This window comes from Schistocerca piceifrons, chromosome 6, assembly GCF_021461385.2.
Source record: "Schistocerca piceifrons isolate TAMUIC-IGC-003096 chromosome 6, iqSchPice1.1, whole genome shotgun sequence".
NCBI classification, from domain to species: domain Eukaryota; kingdom Metazoa; phylum Arthropoda; class Insecta; order Orthoptera; family Acrididae; genus Schistocerca; species Schistocerca piceifrons.
Genome location: NC_060143.1, coordinates 415,028,517 through 415,047,516, shown reverse-complemented (window position 1 = coordinate 415,047,516; position 19,000 = coordinate 415,028,517).

Below are 19,000 nucleotides of genomic sequence, written 5' to 3'. Positions count from 1 at the left end.
CATAATCACAGTGGAAAGGAAGAAATAACAGACTTACTGCTACTGATTATGTGTATTCGTCTCTGTTATTTCGTGAATTCCATTCCTGTTGCCAGAATGGTACAAATTCGTACCATGTGAAATAATTCAGCCAGAGAAGTGGAAGACGCGTTTCAACTTATTCTAAGAAAATACCTGACTTCTGGAGAACGGAGAAGCTTTCCGCCGGCAGTGATGGAATGTACCCAGTGCCATATCGATGTGAAAATATATCTTTGTTACTGATCGGGCCACCTAACAGACTCTTCTGTTACTACTATGCACTGTGACGCTGATTTGTTTTTACCCCCAGCGCAAAATACAGTGCCGTGGGGCCTCCCGCTGGTTACGCAAAGGCGGTTTCAGAAAAGCCCAACAAACCTTAAACCACAGAGTGACAGCAAGGCCCTACTCATAAACTGGATAATCGGTTCATGGCTGGAGGAATGGGGAAAACAGCGAAATGGACTGAATACTCTGTCTCATGAATTCGCACCATTCAGGGCATGACATGCAGGATAATATTAATAACCCAGACAAACTGCAGGAATGGACTCCTGACGAGAAATGGAAGAGAAAAGGTCCTATGAACACGTGTCCGGAAATGCTTCGTTGCGGCGGCAGATGGTGCTGATGAATGACAGTTCCTCTGACCACATGATAAGTTTTCCCTGTGTGCAGCAGGCTGTGTGTATGCAGCTGAATGGTCCCATATTCATTTTGGAAACAACTTGAGATGGTGTTTGTGTACGGACAAGCAGGTGGAATTGGTCGAGGGATGGCATGGCTATACCAAAACAAGTATCCTCACAGGCACCAATCACATCACACAAATTCTAAAGCCTTTTTTGGGCGTTTGTGTGATCATGAGTCCCTTTACAAAGCGAAAGTGCAGGGAGGCGGCGGACTGTGCGTACACAAGATATGGAGGACCGGGTTCTGCAGGATACTGAGAGTAACCAAGCTCCAGGCAAGTGACCCGCCTGTATGATGGAAGCCAAAGTATGATTATGAATATCCTACATTACAGCTTCTACTATCCCTATTACCTGCAGTCCCGTGGAAGTCATTTTGAAGAACGTTAGCGACGTGGATGCGACGCAGCTCTTTACTGTGTTCTGCGACGATTTGTTGTCGTTGAACATACACTGTCCGTGTCCGGACACGTCCTCATAGGACCTTTCTTACTCCATTTCCAGTCAGGAATCTGTCCCTGCATTTTGTCGGTTTTATTAATGTTCACCATGTGTTAAGCAACAAGCCACAGTCCAAATGCCATTTACCTGCAAAGCCTCAACAGGAAAGGAAATGACATGTGTCAGTGTGGTAATATGGGCACACCCGACCACATTTTCTTGACGCAAATAGTAGAGAGAACCAGTGGAGACAAACCAAGCAGAATATGAACATTTAAGAAATTAAGAAAGGTGTACAATAACTGACATTACATCGAACAATATTCTGCGAAATGAGAAAGACAAATCAGCCAGTGTACGAAAATTACATAATGTCACCTCAATCCCGACTCCCCGCACAGCATAATTGTAGAAGCATGGATGAGAATAACGAGGCGCTAACGAGTGCTTGTAGTGTTGTTGAAGATGTGTGTGCGAGTGTTGCGTTACAGAATGCACGTGAGCAACAAACAGCCCTACAATAGACCCGCATTACAACATCCACACGTCGGCACAACATGCAATTCTACCACTCAAACTGCAACGGGGAGCTGCGCATCGGAGGAAGGTGCGATACAGTGCCGTAAACAGTTACGCTGTTTTTCCGAGTCTGTTTTCAAAGACAACAAAATTATTATTGTGGCAGAGATAGAACGGCAAAGTGCTCTGACGGAATTGCGCATTTCTGTATAAATACGCGCGTGTTTTTATAAGGTTATAGTTTTTACTGTTGTTGTTTCTCTCTGTTCACAGCTCTGTAATTCAGAACAACATATAAAATAGCTTTTACTGTTAAATATTGTCTGTCTGACACACTCTGTTCATTTTAAACGTTCGTTTTTCTCTGTTTTTAGACAGTATGTATAAACATTTTCTCTCAATTAATACTGTACAGAGCCTTTTTTACCATTACTTAATTGTTATATTATTATTACTACACTGAGTCATAACTTCGACTTTAATTACATGTAACGACTTAAAAAAAAAGCTAAAAGATCGATCTCTTATGTACGAGACAGTAGGTCTAAAGGAATAGATAAAGAATAAATAAATGTTTTTAAATGATATTTAGTTGTTCATGAAGCTTCTTACACCAGGACACAATAGTTCGATATTGATTAAAGTCAGAATGCATTTCGAAGTGATCTCCACCACCAACATTGCCATGAGGTATGACCATCAAGGCACTGGTGGTGTGAACTGCAGTGTCGTGCTACAATATACAATCTGGTAATCTGGCAATGTAGGGCATAACAACGAAGTATTCAGCTCTGACTTTCTCTTTCTCTGGAGATAAGAGTAAAGATAAACTGCTCCCATAACTTTAGATATCACATCACAAAACCCGCCGTTTCTTTAACGAAGTCACAGGAAATGCATGCAGCTATGCTATCGCACAAGGCGAAAATATCCAGCGTCCAACTTAAAGAGGTGAAGACTGCTACCGGCCTCGGTGGTCGAGCGATTCTAGGCGCTTCAGTCCGGAACCGCGTGACTGCTACGGGCGTAGGTTCAAATCCTGCCTCGGGCATGGATGTGTGTGATGTCCTTAGGTTAGTTAGGTTTAAGTAGTTCTAAGTTCTAGGGGTTTAAGTCCCATAGTGCTCAGAGCCATTTGAATCATTTGAAGACTGCTGCAAGGCGACCACTTCGGCAACAAAGGTGAGTTCTCGCTTAGAAGATTCAGAGTGTGCTCGAAATGAAGCTCCAAGTTTGGCTACAACGCTGAGACTCTGGTAATTTTCTTGTCAGTACTGCCGAGCATTAAGACTATGTTAAGTAAATACCAAATTAGTTCAGGTGCCATATCCATGGTTCCAAAAGTGGGAGGGATGTGGGTCTCGAGAATTGCTGCCTCATGTGTCTTCCTCCCAAGTCCTCTATGAACACCTTGACGACGATCTACCTGCCACAAACAGAAGCGAGACTTAACGCTGAACCGCACTGAATTTCATTCAATATCGAAACTTACTCTGGCTTTGTAGTATGTCATTGTCTGTGGTAGGGTAACCGACGATTGGCTACTCGAGATAACCTACCTTCCACTAATCTTTTTTTGTCAGCTCGTGGTGACAAACTACCTGTAACCTCCGTCCGGATTTAAGCTGTTGCCACCCTTGTATTCAAGACAGCCAATAGAACAATCCTTTGATATTTTCGTGGTGCAGCCGTCCTAGGAGGTCCCGCGCCAACTTTTCTTGGCACACCATTATTCCGAGTCACTTTCCTCACCCCTGCACAATAGCTGTATTTGCGATCTCCCCGTCTCCCTCGTTGCAATTGTTCGATCTTCCTCTAAGTCCACGTGCACCGTCTCTGTGTATGCTGTGTTGCTGTCTCCACCTAAAAAGCTACAGTAACTTTACAGTCGCCCAGTAATAATCACGTACCACAACGTTCATCACCTGTAGGAAAACTAGAAAGGCAAGGAACCGAAGCGTTTCAGATTAGAAAGATGCTGAAAAATAGGTGATCTGAAAAGAAATGTGAGCCTTGCGCGGCTCGTGTTCATGCCGTTTCTTGGTTTACAGCTTGTCTTTACGGAACTGTCGCCTCGTTTCTTATTCGATTTACTGGCGTCACTAAGTTGATGGATTGCCTGCCCGTGAGTGGCAGCAGCAGCGTGTATCGATAAGAGAACTGTCGTATTATCTTTGAACTGACAGTGTTTCCGGCTCGTAGTGTGTCGGGAGTTCAGTTGGGACGAAGTGCCAGTGAGGTGCGGACAGCCAGTACTCGCCGACCGCTGGCGACACACATAACTTGAGTGGGGACGACCTTGGTTGACTGTTCGGTCGGTCGTCTCATCAGACGACCTGTGTTTGGTCGCCGACCGCTTATGGAAACTCTGTGTGTGTCGACTTGTGATATCTCCTTGTTGTTCCACAGGGATTGGTTTAAGGATTTTCGCAGTTTTTGGTGCAAGTGTTTAAATGGATCTGTGTGTACCTTCTGCGATTTGCACTGAGCAGTTATCAGTGCTGTCTTCGTTCTGGAGGAGGCAATCGATCGGTTGGGACAGAGTAGCGGGTGTGTGTTGACTCGTCGTGTTGATGCTGTCCAGCATGACATGTAGTTCGACAGCCTTGATGTTAGTTTATATTTTTGAGTGGTTATTGTTCCTTGCCTGTATTGAAACGCTAATTTTGAAGACGTAGTGATGCTGGTATCTTGCCGTCGCTGATGTTTTCTGTTGTCGTGACGTTCGTCGGGCGGAAGGGGATTGTTAGGTTGCTGATCGGTCCTTCAGCCGTTCCTGGGTCGGGTTGCCGTCCGATTATTTAATCTTACTTTTGGCTGCCTGTCTCACCCAAAGTTATGTTACAGTTACCTCCTCAGGCACTTGTGAGCACCACTGTTTGTGATTGTGATTTTCTTTTGTCGCAAGTACTGTGCCAGGCCTTCAGCCGCGTATTAATTTTGTCTGTTCTATGTTCAGTATATGGTCGTCAGCCGAACCTTATGTGAAGTATTTTAAGATTAGGCCTTCAGCCGTGTTTTATTTAAAATTCTTAAAATGGCCTTCAGCCACACTGTGTGGATGCCTATCTTAAGGTGTGTCTTTAATTATTTTGAATAATTGTTTGGGCCTTAAGCCGTCAAGATATTTCAAGTTTTCTTAAGATGGTTTTCTGTTGCACTGTGTAAATGCTTGTCTTTAAGGGTTGCCTTTTATTGTGCTGAAATATTATTGGGCTTTCAGCCGAGGGATTAATTTAAATTTTCCTTAGTACAGCTTTTAGCCGAAATTTGTAAATGCTTGTCTTTTAAAGAATATTCTTTGCTGATCTGAAACATCATTTCGGTCTTTAGTGGAGTAGATATTTTAATATTACTTAAGTAAGACCTTCAGCAGTTTGTCTAAATCCTTGTGTTTTAAAAGGAATTATTTAAACTTTATTATTGAGAAGTTACTTGGACTCTCAGCCGAGAACTGATCCTTGTTGTTGTAAAGGGAAAACTGTGCATTGCGTTTTGGAGGAATAAAGTTATGTATTCTTATGTAACTAACAGTAACTGAATTTGGCCCCTTTCCACAACCTGATCCGCTCTGTCCTGCGAAAGCACATTTCAAAGGAGCAGTTTCTTCTCATAATCACAGAAAAGAGAAACATATGACAGAACACTGACTAGAAGAAGGGAAAGGATGATAGCGCACGTCTCAACAGTACATAGAGTAATCCCTCCCCCCCTTCCCCCTCCCGAAAATCGAAATTTATATGACGCCTGCCGCTAGGAATCAGAGGCCGGTTCCTACAGACACCTCTGCACCCCAGCTGGCATTTAGGGTCGCGATTTGTGACATCGTACCCAGAACAGATCGCAAGCCTCAAGTTTGGTTCCAGTTGGGGAGCTGAAGCCAAAGGAGATATGATTGTGCGACGACATCAGATGCGAATTTGCTATCGGGTGGAGTTTTATAGGCCTTCATTCAAAAGCTCAGGCATGCACTAAACAAAGGAAGTGGCAACTTAGCAAAAAAAGTATGCGTGGCGTGTTTACATTTTATTTATATCATGTTAAAGAGGCGCCTCTATAGGCTCTGTGGGAAATTACGTTCCGTTTTGGAGAAAGGAGTACATCAGTTATCTTAATAACGGTGAACAACGTTTGTCACTGCAAATCAAAAACAGAGGATTGAGCCGTGCCATGATAGGTAGTCGCGTCACATCTTTAAATCCGATTTTTGCCCAAGATGGTGATGAACCTCGTGACAGAAGTGTCGGGGCACGGCTTCCGATGGTTTGGCTGCTGGGTCGAGTTTGAGGTGCCGGCAATGGCGTGTACAGAGTCGATTACTGGTGTCAGGTGTGCGGGCGACGTTCCTGTGAACGCGAGGAGAACTTCCTCGACGGGGCCTGTGTTACTCGTATCTTCCCAGGGGAGTTTTCAGCCATTTTCTGACGCGGTTCTCTTGCAGTCAATTATACCTCTTGCTTCGATCGGTGACCTTCACGGCCACCGCGTTTGTCTACGCTGGAATTTGTGTGTCCGAACACCGCCACAGGACTTATTAAATGGCGTGCGGATTTTAATGTACTACACGGTGATTGGTGAACGGAGATCCTATGATGTTATTGTGCCGGTCATTTTGTTACCGCTTGGAGTGAAACTGGTGTTTTTATCGTGGCACTGTAAATTCCCCTCTGTCTGTTACACGATGAAAGTACATTGCCGTGTAATTTAACTTTGATATCGTGATGCAGCGCTTGGTCCTTGCGTCGCTGGTATCAATGTTCGCGTGAAGAACCTCACATCAGTAGATGACGTTACAGACGTCCGTGCAGCGTAGGCACCAGCCATTATAGTCGTAGTGTAAGGACACCAGTGGCAGATCGTACAGCTACCACAGCATAGATATGAGAACTTGTAGGCCCAGATGAGTCAACACCAACTGTTGCGAACCTGTTATTAGCAGTGGGACTACGGGCACGCCCACTATTAGCGCGTCTTCCACTTATTTCACACCATCGACATGCACTGTTACTGGTATTGTCGAAGGATCACTTGGAAGATGGAATGACGCGCTGTGGTCTTCAGCGATGAAAATAGATTCTGCCAACACGGTTGTCTGTGGATACGACTTAGAAGTTGTGAGCGCTGTCTCGTAGAATGCGTTCGTGCAAAACACACTGGCCTTATGGTCTTGGGTGCTACAGGCTACGACACTCGATCACCTTTGGTGTTTCTCGAGGGAATTCTAACCAGCACTCGGTACGTGCAGAATGCTGTTACACCAGTTTACTTGCCATTCTCACAACAGGAGTGTGATGTGTTGCTCCAACAGGGCAATGCCTGTAAAACTCAACGTGCTCTACAAGACGTGTAGCAGCTTCACTGGCAGCATGATCTGCAGACTTGTCTCCAGTCGAGCACTTGTCGGAAGTGATGGGACTGAATATGATGTGTGTGACTTTTCAACCATCAATTCTTACAGAACTATGTAAAGAAGTCGAGCACACGTGACATAATGTATCCCAGGACAGTACAGGACAGTATTCGCCATTTCTATCATCCACTGAGAGCCAGGATCAGTGCCTGCATTGCCGCTAGTGGAGACTACAATTAATACTAAAATGGGCGTTTCAGCGTAGGTTGATACCTTGTACCTCAGAACCCCTTGTGCTATTTATCTACACGCTCCGGTTCCGAGAGTTCCGGAACCTGTACACAAAATTGGAACAGAGACCAACATAAACATCGTTTCCGCCCTTTTTATTGCTCATGAAAACAAATATCGCATGTTGTACTACCATACAACAAGACCTTCAGAGGCGGTGATCAAGATTTTTTTTTTTTTCACACCGGCTTCTCCAATGTCCAGTAGCACGTCCTCTTGCACTGACGCATGCCTGTATTCGTCGTGGCACACTATCCACAAGTCCATCTAGGCACTGTTGGTCCTGCTTGTCCCACCCCTCAACGGCGATTAAGCTTACATCCCTCACAGTGGTTGGTGGGTCACGTCGTCCATAAACAGGCCCCTTCAATATATCCCAGGCCTATTGATAGGGTTCGTATCTGGAGAACATGCTGCGAAGTCGTTATGCTGAAGGAAATCATTCACAAGATGTGGACGATGGGGGCGCGAATGGTCGTCCATGAAGACGAATGCTTCACCAATATGCTCCCGATATGGTTGCACTATCGGTCGGAGGATGGCATTCACTTATCGTACAGCCGTTACGGCGCCTTCCATGACAACGTCGACCCCACCTTATGCCACCCCAAGCCAGCAGCGAACCTCCACCTTGCTGCACTCGCTGGACAGTGTGTCTAAGGCGTTCAGGTTGCCTCCAAACACGTCTCCAACGATTGTTTGGCAGAAGGAATATTTGACACTCATCGGTGAAGAGAACGTGATGCCAATCCTAAGCGGTCCATTAGCTATGTTGTTTGGCTCATCTGTAACGCCCTGCATGGTGTCGTGGTTGCAAAGATGGGCCTCGCCATGGCCGTCGGGAGTGAAATTTCACATTATGCAGCCTATTGCGCACGGTTTGTGTCGTAACACGACGTCCTGTGGCTGCACGAAGAGCATAATTCAACATTGTGGCTTTTCTGTGGGGTTTCCTCCTAGCCATAATCCGCAGCTAGCGCTCATCCACTGCAGTAGTAGCCCTTCGGCGGCCTGAGTGAGGCATCTCATCAACAGTTCCTGTCTCTCTGTATCTCCACCGCTTTGGTAAACTCCGAGACGCCTGGACACCTCCGTTGTTGAGATCCCTTCCTGACACAAAGTAGCAATGCGGACGTAACCACGATATTGACCGTCTAGTCATGGTTGAACTAAAGACGATACGAGCCGTGTACCTCCTTCCTGGAGGACTGACTGGAACTGAACGGCTTTCGGACCCCATCCGTCTAATAGGCGCTGCTCATGCATGTTTGTTTACGGCTTTGGGCGGGTTTAGTGACATCTCTGAACAGTCAACGGGACTGTGACTGTGATACAATAAATAAAATGGTTCAAATGGCTCTGAGCACTATGGGACTTAACATCTGTGGTCATCAGTCCCCTAGAACTTAGAACTGCTTAAACCTAACTAACCTAAGGACATCACACACATCCATGCCCGAGGCAGGATTCGAACCTGCGACCGTAGCAGTCGTGCGGTTCCGGACTGAGTGCCTAGAACCGCTCTGCTACCACGGACGGCTGTGATACAATACCCACAGTCAACGCCTATCTTCAGAAGTTCTGGGAACCGGGGCGATGCAAAAGTTTTTTTGATGTGTGGATAAATGTAATCATTTCATGCACTTCATATACACTGTTGCAACAATAAACCTTGAGTACATCGGAAATCTCTAAACGGGTATACTAATTTTTCCCTCCGGCAGCGTAGTTATGGTGAATGTTGCCACAATAGGCACTTAATGTCTTATACTTCCTGGGCTTCGATTACTTGCCAGTCATGCCCTTGAGTTCAGGTATCCATTCCTTGTAAGATTAATTATCACGACAATCCGCACGAAAAAATTTGAAACTAGCAGCTGGTACACGAGTCTCAGCTTCAAGTAATTCGTCGGTCTTTCGAAAGACTTCTTCTTAGTTATTATTTGAGGAAACAGTTCCCCACACAGCCTAAAAGTTGCGCATCTTCCCACGAAAAAAAGAAAGAACATCGTTACTCATAAATGGTTTTGTAAGCTGCAAAGTGTTGCTCACGCTGCATGCGGTACTTCGTTCATTGCTCTTGGTTTTCATCAAAAGAGTGGAAGGAAGGAGGCAGCTCCCGGACATCGTAACTCTGTGCTTCAGTCGTATTTGCATTCTGTGCTGTGCTTCCCCCATGTTTGTTAATGCTTTCTAGAAAAGTTTGGAGTTGTTGGCTCTGAAACTGAGTAAGTGCAGTAAGTAGTTGCTTTCCAAAGGTTGCCATTGCATACAAAATTTAAATCACTTCAAGAATAGATGTAACAAAATTAGGAACACCGCAAAAATGAATAAATCTAACATCATTTATATGCGCCGACAATGAAAGAAGTATTGATTAGTTGAGTATGCAGAGATTTCGAAGGTTCTTCCGTGGATCGCAGTAGTTACTAATAACAAACTCATCACCAAAAATGCCTGTTGCTTCAGTCAGTTTGAAATGTTAGATACACACTCTAAACACATCAAACACTGTAGGATGATAGAAACGTAATTGTATTTATTTACGATACGTGTAATGTCACGCGTACATAACCTTTTATCATTGCCTCAGCAGTTTCTCTGTGTTCCACTGGCAGTGGATGATAATATTCACTAGTAGTCATAGTACAAGCACGGTTCTGGGTTCAAATGTCGCACTGCAATGTCTCCCGCAAGCTCGGTGTGCTCTGAGAGTTATCTCAAGATAATCTGAGACGGAGCTCCGGGTGCGGAGACTTAACCACATACGTTTTTCAGTCACAACTGCAGGCAGCGAGCTGATGCGAATTTGGAGAAGTCCACTGATGGCGTGTGTAGCGCGCCCATTGGCCTATGGCAATCTTCTATACAGGGTGATTCCGTAAGATCGTGCAAAAATGTAACAGGACGTAGAGAATGCTCCTCTGAAAAATTTGAGGTAGGCAACCTTGGGTCGGAGAAACCAGCTTAAGGAGATATGGAAGTAAACTTGTCTACTGCTTTGTCTAGCAATACTGTTTTCAAGGTTGTTTACAACTAACATGCGTACAAATTTACACATACTGTGCTGTATATTTACATGTACATTCCTCTAAGGAAACAATGAAGACGAGCCTGATTACTAGGAAGTCATGATGTAGGTTTTATTCACTTGAGGTTCGTGTAAAGAGTTCTACCTGAGTATTTGGAGAATTTACCTTTGGCTGTTTGTGAGAGGATGTGCGTACTACAAACCGGTGCACCACCTCACATCAGTGTGCATGTCAGCGGCCATTTCAATTCTGTATTTCCTGGTCACTTGATTGAAAGCGGAGATCCAATTCAATGGCGTGCTAGGTCACCTGGCCTCTATCACCTTGATTATTTTCTATGGTGACGTCTAAAGTCACTTGTGTTTGAGACCACAGTCGTTACGGAGGTAGAATTAGTTGCCAAAATTGTCGATGTCTGTGATGTGATTCGAAACACCCCAAGGTTATTTGTCAGGGTGTGTCACAATCTTGTTCGCCAATGTCATGATTGCAGTGAGGTTAATAGCCGCCAGTTTCAGCACACTTTGTAAGCTGCAGCACAAGTGGTTCGTTCAGTGTGTTAGTGATGGTATTTGCAGATAACTAATGTAAGTAAAAAAGTACACGGTAATGTGATTTTCTTCCTATTATTCCCTATCTAAAATCGTTCAGTGGAGCATCCTCAATGTGCTATTAAAATTTGGCACGCTCTTACAAGCGGCTACAGGTGGCCGGTTCAAACGTCTCTTCTGCGGAGACGAAAGCGGTCGACGAAGACACTATCGGTACTGCGTAAACATCAACTAAAAGTAAACGGTACTACATATTTTATGAACGAAGATTGATTTCTCGTGGAAAGTATCTGATGTCGTCAAACGCGTCAGAAAAAAAAAGTTATCTAATACGTAAATTGATGGCGGAGGGGAGAGAAATGGAAGGAAACAAAATAATGAAATCAGCTGCATCGGGAGTGTATGCGGAATCAGCGGTGACGAATGAAAATGTGTGCCACATCGGAACTCGGACCAAGGTCCTCTGACTTGGTAGGCACATGCGTTAATTACTACGCCAGTCAGAGACAGTGTTTATCGCAATTTTGAGGACTAGCTTGTCATATCCCTGGTGGACCGACATTCCCACATAGCGCCACATAATCACAGTCCCCGTCCATGTCCTCCATGCTGATGATGATGATGTTTGATTTGTGGGGCACTCAACTGCACGGTCATCAGCGCCCATACAGAGTCCCAATTTTTTTACAGTTCAATTTTTTTCACAGTTGAATCTAGCCACTGTCACGAATGATGAGGAAGATTATGAAATGATAAGGACAACACCATGTCTCCGGGTACAGAAAATCCCAACCCGTCCGGGAACCGAACTTGGGACCTCGTGACCCTGAGAGACCACGAGCTGCAGACCCATGTCATCCATACCAGCTAATTTTATATTCCCGATGGAGGTCGTCGGTTGATGTGCATCAGCATTAAAGGTTGTGGATTCACTGGCCATGTCCGAAAGAACAGGTACCACGTGGAAACCGCAGCTGTTATAAATATTAAGTAAACTGAAGGTATAGGGGGGAAACATCAGTTTGAAAGGCATTTGAACCATGATTTGTGCCTTTCGCAGCTACCTACATGCAATCTGCGTCACACACTCCACATGGCATTACCAATCAGTCGATTAAAAGAAAAAAAAAGAAACAAAACCAGCAGACAGCAAGTTTTCGGAGATCACATTCTAGAAACGACTGCAGAGAACGCAGAGGAAGAAGCGTAGAAAGTTTACCTCAGAGAATCACGATTATTGTCTGTATATTTTAAATAGTCTGTACTTCGTTACTGTAACTTCTTAATATGGGTGCACATTAAAACACCATCCCTAAGACCTTGAAATTTTTGTGTGTCAAGTGGACGCCGTATTCACTTAACTTCCCTCGTACAGTATAATCAAGTTTCAACGGAAAAGTATGCCTAAATATTTTGTTCTATATCTATACCTCTTGGGGGCTCCCTTCCCTAAAAATCATTGAGAAATGAATTTTGAGAGTTGAAGTTCATGTAATTTGAGTTTGAGCTGTATCAAACGAACAACCGTGATAAGGAAACTAAAATAAAAATATCTTCAAAATGTTAATTTACCACCGTAAAAGTCGTAACTGTGGCCGTAGAGTTTGCGTCTGACTGGCGCCCTCACCCACCATAGAGTACGAAATGAAAAAACAAAGAATAAAAGAACTGTCTCAGTCACATGCCGCAATTAAGCTACATCCGCACACTCCGCAGATTTATTGGAAATAAAGTAATCTCAGTTTGACTTTAGCTCATTATGTAAAGCAAACGACTGACTACAGTGTTAACAACTAATTATATGTACTTGAAATTAAAGTACAGATACTGCTCATCGTCATAACAACTTCAAAACAGTCTTTAAGTAAATGTTAATAATATCTACAATAGCCACAGCATAGTGCAAGTATGAACCAGTAAGTATAGGATTGTTACATAACAAAACATTTTGTTACATCTTCGCGACAACAGCAGGTTGTTGATTCCGTGCCTTCCTGTCCATTGTCTGTATGGGTTGCTCCATACCACCATCCCACAGCTTAGGCATCAGTTCTCCGCGAACTCTTCGTTCGAAGCAGGATGGCGACTTCGAAGTTCTTTCCTAATTACATGAAATAATTTCTTTCCAAAATCATTAATAAAAGAAATTCCCCCAATTGTCGTCCATAACTCACCAACTATTTGAAATTAATATTTTCCCAGTTTTTATCAGAGGTTAAAATTTTAGTTGGGGATGTAAAAACGTATGTAACTGCCCTCTTACAGCCTTCAGTTGGTTAGTTAGTTCTATATTGCACAGATCATTACAATGATTCTTTTATCGAAATGGTGTCGAAAGAGAAAGAAATGCTGTGGAATGAGTCAGTTTACAGCATACGCAAGCACGGTTAGTGTCAATATTAATGAACACATTATTTTTAATAATACTCTTGCAACTGTATGTTAAACAACGTCTTCTTTTCTCTCAGGTTACCGGTTTTAAGTATTAATTCGTCCATACAGTATAAGGAGTTCTACAGGAGAAATGATTTTAAGTGAGATTTGAATTTTGCTTTGCTACCTGTCAGACTTTTATGTTTCTGGGCAAATGCTCAAAATCTTTTGCTATTACATATTGAACGCCTTTCTAAGTCACAGACAGCTTTAATAATGAGTAATAGAGGTTAGTGTTGTAGTTACGAACATAACTGTTTTATCGCAAATTGTGATGGGTAACGAATTTCATTAGCGAATGCATGTATTGTGCCAGTGCAGTTACTACTCTCTTTTCTGTAGTCAGTATTTTCTTTCTTAGTGATGAGTTACGCTAGAAAATTATTCCCTAAGGTATTATTAAGCGGATATACGAAAAAAATATGTCATGGGCTTGGTTCGTTTGTTTTCGGAACTAGAACTTATACTAAGGACAAAAGTAACTGAACTTAATTGTTTGAGAAGCTTAATAATATGCTTCTTCCAGTTGAGGTTCTCATAAATGTGTGCCCTAAAAATTTAGAGCATTCTACCATATTTACTGACTCCTGTTAATATCCTAAATCAGTTGTTGTGCAGTACTGAATATAGTGTGTTTTCTCAAAACTACGAAGAGCTCTCTTTCAGAGAACCACTTAACTGTTAATTGAGAAAATTATGATTGCTTAACTAACTTATTTCTGTTCGAAATGTAGTTCGTCATGAAGATATTCTTTAAATAATGATGTAATACACTAACTCTGATTTGATTGATGCTTAATGTGGGTAGAACGATAAGATGCTAAGCCAATGGGTCAATGCATCTGTCACCGCGTAAGTAGGCTGTTTAGGTTTTTATGTTGGTAACGCCACGTAGCGCTCTGTATGAAAATCACTGACTGCTGCTGTGTGCAGTCTGTGGCTAGTTTGTATTGCTGGGAATGTTGCTATTGTATTGTTGGGCAGTTGGATGCGAACAGCTCGTAGCGTTGTGCGGTTGGAGGTGAGCCGCCAGCAGTGGTGGATGTGGGAAGAGAGATGTCAGAGTTTTGAGAACGGACGATCTGGACGTCTGTCCGTCAGAAAAATGCTGTTTTTAAGACTAGATGTCATAAACTCATATATATATTATGACTTTTGGACACTATTAAGGAAAATACATTGTTTGTTCTCTATCAAAATCTTTCATTTGCTAACTATGCCTATCAGTAGTTAGTGCCTTCAGTAGTTAGAATCTTTTATTTATCTGGCAATATTGGCGCTCGCTGTATTGCAGTAGTTCGAGTAACGAAGATTTTTGTGAGGTAAGTGATTCATGAAAGGTATTGTTAGTCACGGCCGTTCTTTTGTAGGGATTATTGAAAGTCACATTGCATTGCACTAAAAATGTTGTGTGTCAGTTTAGTGTTGATCAGAATAAGTAAAGAGAGAAATGTCTGAGTACGTTCAGTTTTGCTCAGCTGTTTGAAAATCAAATAACGTAGAGGTTTACCAGCTCATTAATTCATAAATTTTTCTGAGGGGATGTTTCAACCGTAATAGCAAAAGATATTCCACGTTAAAAACGTACAAACCAAAATAGCTTCAGGTCTTGAAATGTAATGGGATAAAATTAAAGCGGGAAGATACGAGGGCGACAATACTGCGGTGAGACCACTCGCCGCTGCCCTCATGAAGAGCCAGCGGTCAGCGGCATGCCCCCTCGAGTGCCAATTACATGGTACTCAGCCATTCAAGCACGCCCCATTGACAAGAGTCATACCATTCCGATCATCTCCCGGCGTCCCAATAAAGCGTTCATTACCGAACGCGGGTCGAAGTGCGATTGTTTCAGCAGGGCCAGCGACCGCGATCTCTTTCAGTCGTTTTCTGCCCCTAATGACGCCAGCTGTGATGGCCATAATCACAATGACGGTGATCAGCATGTTAATGAAGGTAGCGGCTGCAGCGGCGGAAAATATGGAGGAAGCGCGATTGCAGTAACGTTTCCATGCCGGCGTTAATGACGGGGTTGTATGGGGCGCCTCTTCCATAATGCATGGCCGCACCTCGTGGCGCCGCCAATCTCCGAGGGATATCCGCGGAATTTATCCGGCGCCGTTATTGCGGCCGTCGTGCGCAGGTGCCCGTCCTGAGGGGCGTGCCGAATCCGCGGGGATTGGCTGTCTTTCTTTACGAGCGGACATATTTGCGACGAATTACAATCTCGTATCCCCGTCTTTGCTTGCTCTTCCTTTTGTTACTTCCAGCGTTCCCGAGAGATTTTTCCTATCGGATCGACCTCCATCTACGGCATGTCTCCTCCTCCTACGTGGTCTAACAACCCTACCACAACAAAAGGTCAAAATTTTAATAACGATTGTGATGTTGCTCACGCTGCTAAATACTGCATTATCGGGCAACAACAGTCATATTATGTGGTAGGTGTCATTAGAGCACAGTTAATAAAGTCATATCATGTAATAATAATAAAACTAGGCACTCATCTTTTTGTGTTTCCCACGCTGGTCTCGTTGTATTATCATGGCTCAATCGTTGAAAATCTAGGTGGTTATGATTCCAAGCTCAGATGCAAAGAGACCTAGGTTTTATCCTGCTAAATTCAAAAGTTTTGTAGATGCGCTTCACAAAACATTCTTCAAGATTAAACCTTTCAAAGTTAGCACAATGGTGATGTAAAAAACATAATCAGCACTCCGAATTTAAGTTACACTTCCTTTTAATTGCAAACACAAAACATCACTTCACAATACAAAACACACTTGAAAACATCTTCCTCACAGTCACTGTTAAAGTTCACATTTTATAAGTTGACGACATTATTCGTCTTTCCAACATGACGTCCACGACTTGACTTTTTCAAGGTCCGACTCTCTAACAAGTTAACAACTAACTAACTAACAATCGCTTACGTGCCCATAAATCAGAGTTACAAGTACGTCAAAGATAATAGTGACAAAATAAACAATACACATAAGAATAATATCATTGCAATATAAACATATCGATGTATCAAAAGTGAGGTCAAATCTGAATGTTGTCTCAGAAATATGTTAGGTAGTTAACAGAAATACAGTAGAATATTTCTGGTATCGAGAGGTTCAGGTGAGGTACCGTAATGGTTACGTAATTCAAGCACCATTACAGTGGTCAGCCCTGAATTTGTCCATACAAACGAATTACTGTATTATGCATAAACAGGAAGAAAGGCCCGTTATATTTCAACTATGTGATTGCTGAACAATCATAGGAAGGCATCACAATCATCAAAACAAAGAATTGAATTTCAGAACGTATTTAGAGTACTTGCTGACTTGTACAAGGTGTCCCAGGAGCATTACTCGTTAGTCAGGAAAATGGCAGGAACTATCAACTGAAGCAAAAAGTCTATAATAAATGAGCTCTAAAATGCCTAACTTAAGAGTTGTGCGCTGTGCACTCTCTCCCTCTTTTTTTCTTTTGTACTTTTGACCATATACTTCCACTAATATTTTGTTTGTTTTGTTTTGGTTCATACTAGCACCTCTCAATATATGAAAGTAAAGAGATGGCTGTAGACGGGATTTATTTCACACTATCGAAAATGCAGACGTGCTCATTCCTTTCAAGGTATGAGTTTTACAGCCTATGTGTGCTTCACTTCCTTGCTTCCAATGATTATTTCTGTCATACCCATGAGTAGTGGCCATTCTTCCTGGGACGTCCTGTCTATTTTATTTTTTGGCTCTTTATCAGATCCACTTACCAGGTTTTCACCACAAAATAAAGAATTTAGTTCTTCTCTCATAACCTGTCGAAAACCCACTGAAGTTTTATACTTCTGATTCATATAATAGGGCTACAATTTCCTGATCAGTAAACCATAAAAATAAATAAAATACTAATCCACTGTGACAATAATTTCTAAAGCAAATGGTTTATGACTTACCTATTGCTCAACCAGCTCCGAATCCTAGCATTAGACATCGACTGAAACTTGCATGAGCTAGTAGCATAGTGGTAGCGCGTACAATTGTGCGTATGTAAATTACAGTCATTGTAGCTATGAAACAATTTCAGATATTTTATCGGACCAGTTTTAATTATTTTTCTGGACTGCTGTGATATACATTTTCTCAAAGTCAAAACAATAAATAACATACAACCGAGACATTCCACGATGCAGATGCTCCAGACGAGCCATCTTCAGAATTTTCAAAGCCTTACACACATTATCCCACTTCTATAACAACATATTGATAGCTTCGAGTTGTATACGAAGCAGCGATTCCAGCAAAATGGCTTCATCCGGGACTCAACGACGTAGTGCAATAATATGAAGCTACAACCGCACCTACATAACTGTATATGCTAGGAGCGCGACCACAGAAAACTAATCGTGGATAAGACATATGCAAACTGAGGTTCATTCGAAGAACCCTAAGGACGTGTAGTCCACAAAGGAGATGGGTTACTAAATCTTCGTTCCATCGATATTTTAGTATTGCTCGTCAATCGGAAGTCTTACCAGACAATATTATTAAAGGAAATAAGATACAATAAACAGAAGAGCATTTAGTCAGAGGTACTTTTAGTAAGTAGGAAAGCATTGAAATTCCGATAGTGTACGTTCCTAGGAAAGTCAACCATCATAATTCTTCCTTCTCACGGAAGGAACGCTCAGGTAAAAATTAGAGATTTTGGAGCTCACGCTTGTGGTTAGCATCCATCATTCTTCCCTGGAACAGGAAAGGAGGGATGGTAGTGATACACAAAGTACATTCCGCCACACACGACAAGGTAGCTTGCGAAATATACTATATATTGGCAAATGTGAAGGTGGATATTGATGTACAGGTATATCTGATGTTCAACGAAGCTTCTGCACTAAGTAGCACCTACACAAAAAGCGAATTACGGAAAACCTCTGAGCCTGTTGACACCCTTGACTGATTGTGAAACAAGTAAACTACAGAAGGAAGTCTATACTACAAAACAGAATGCTTTACGGAGTTACTTACCGTAGGTGAGGTTGTATTCAGCCAGAAGGTGTCTGGAAAGATGGTCCACAATGGTTTAGTAAGCGTAGTCCTATTCTAGGTGGTATCCCCCATACCCTCCTCCGACCTTCGAAATGACTAACGGTGCCAATCGTATGAGAACTTACGGCTTAGTGTGGATGCTGAACCACAGCACAACTCGATATTTTTAACTTTAACAAAGATAACTACAGGTGAAAAGAAATCTTTAATGGCACATATAGTAACAGTACCGACGGTGAAACAACCCCAAGCCTTTTGAATTGAGCCACTAAGCCACATCACAGCTGAAGACATTAAATTGAAAAGATCTTTATCGTAATATTAGAAAAGATTCTGACACCTTAAATCCTTCAAATCTCCTGTCATTAGAATTTACGTTGTGTAGCTCTTAAAGACTTGATATAATTCTTACGATAGTAATGTCATGATGGTGAAAACGGCATATGCAGGGTGGGGCAAATAAAAGTGGCCCAGGCGAGTGGAGGTGAAACCACACCCCATGACGTGCACCCCACGTTTAAACCTGCCACGTGGTCCACACCGGTTCAGAGAGCAGTGTGGCCTGTGTCAGCGGAGAAGTGCAAAGGGATCGATGCTACTCACAGTGGAGTAGCCGATGTTCGCTGTGGAG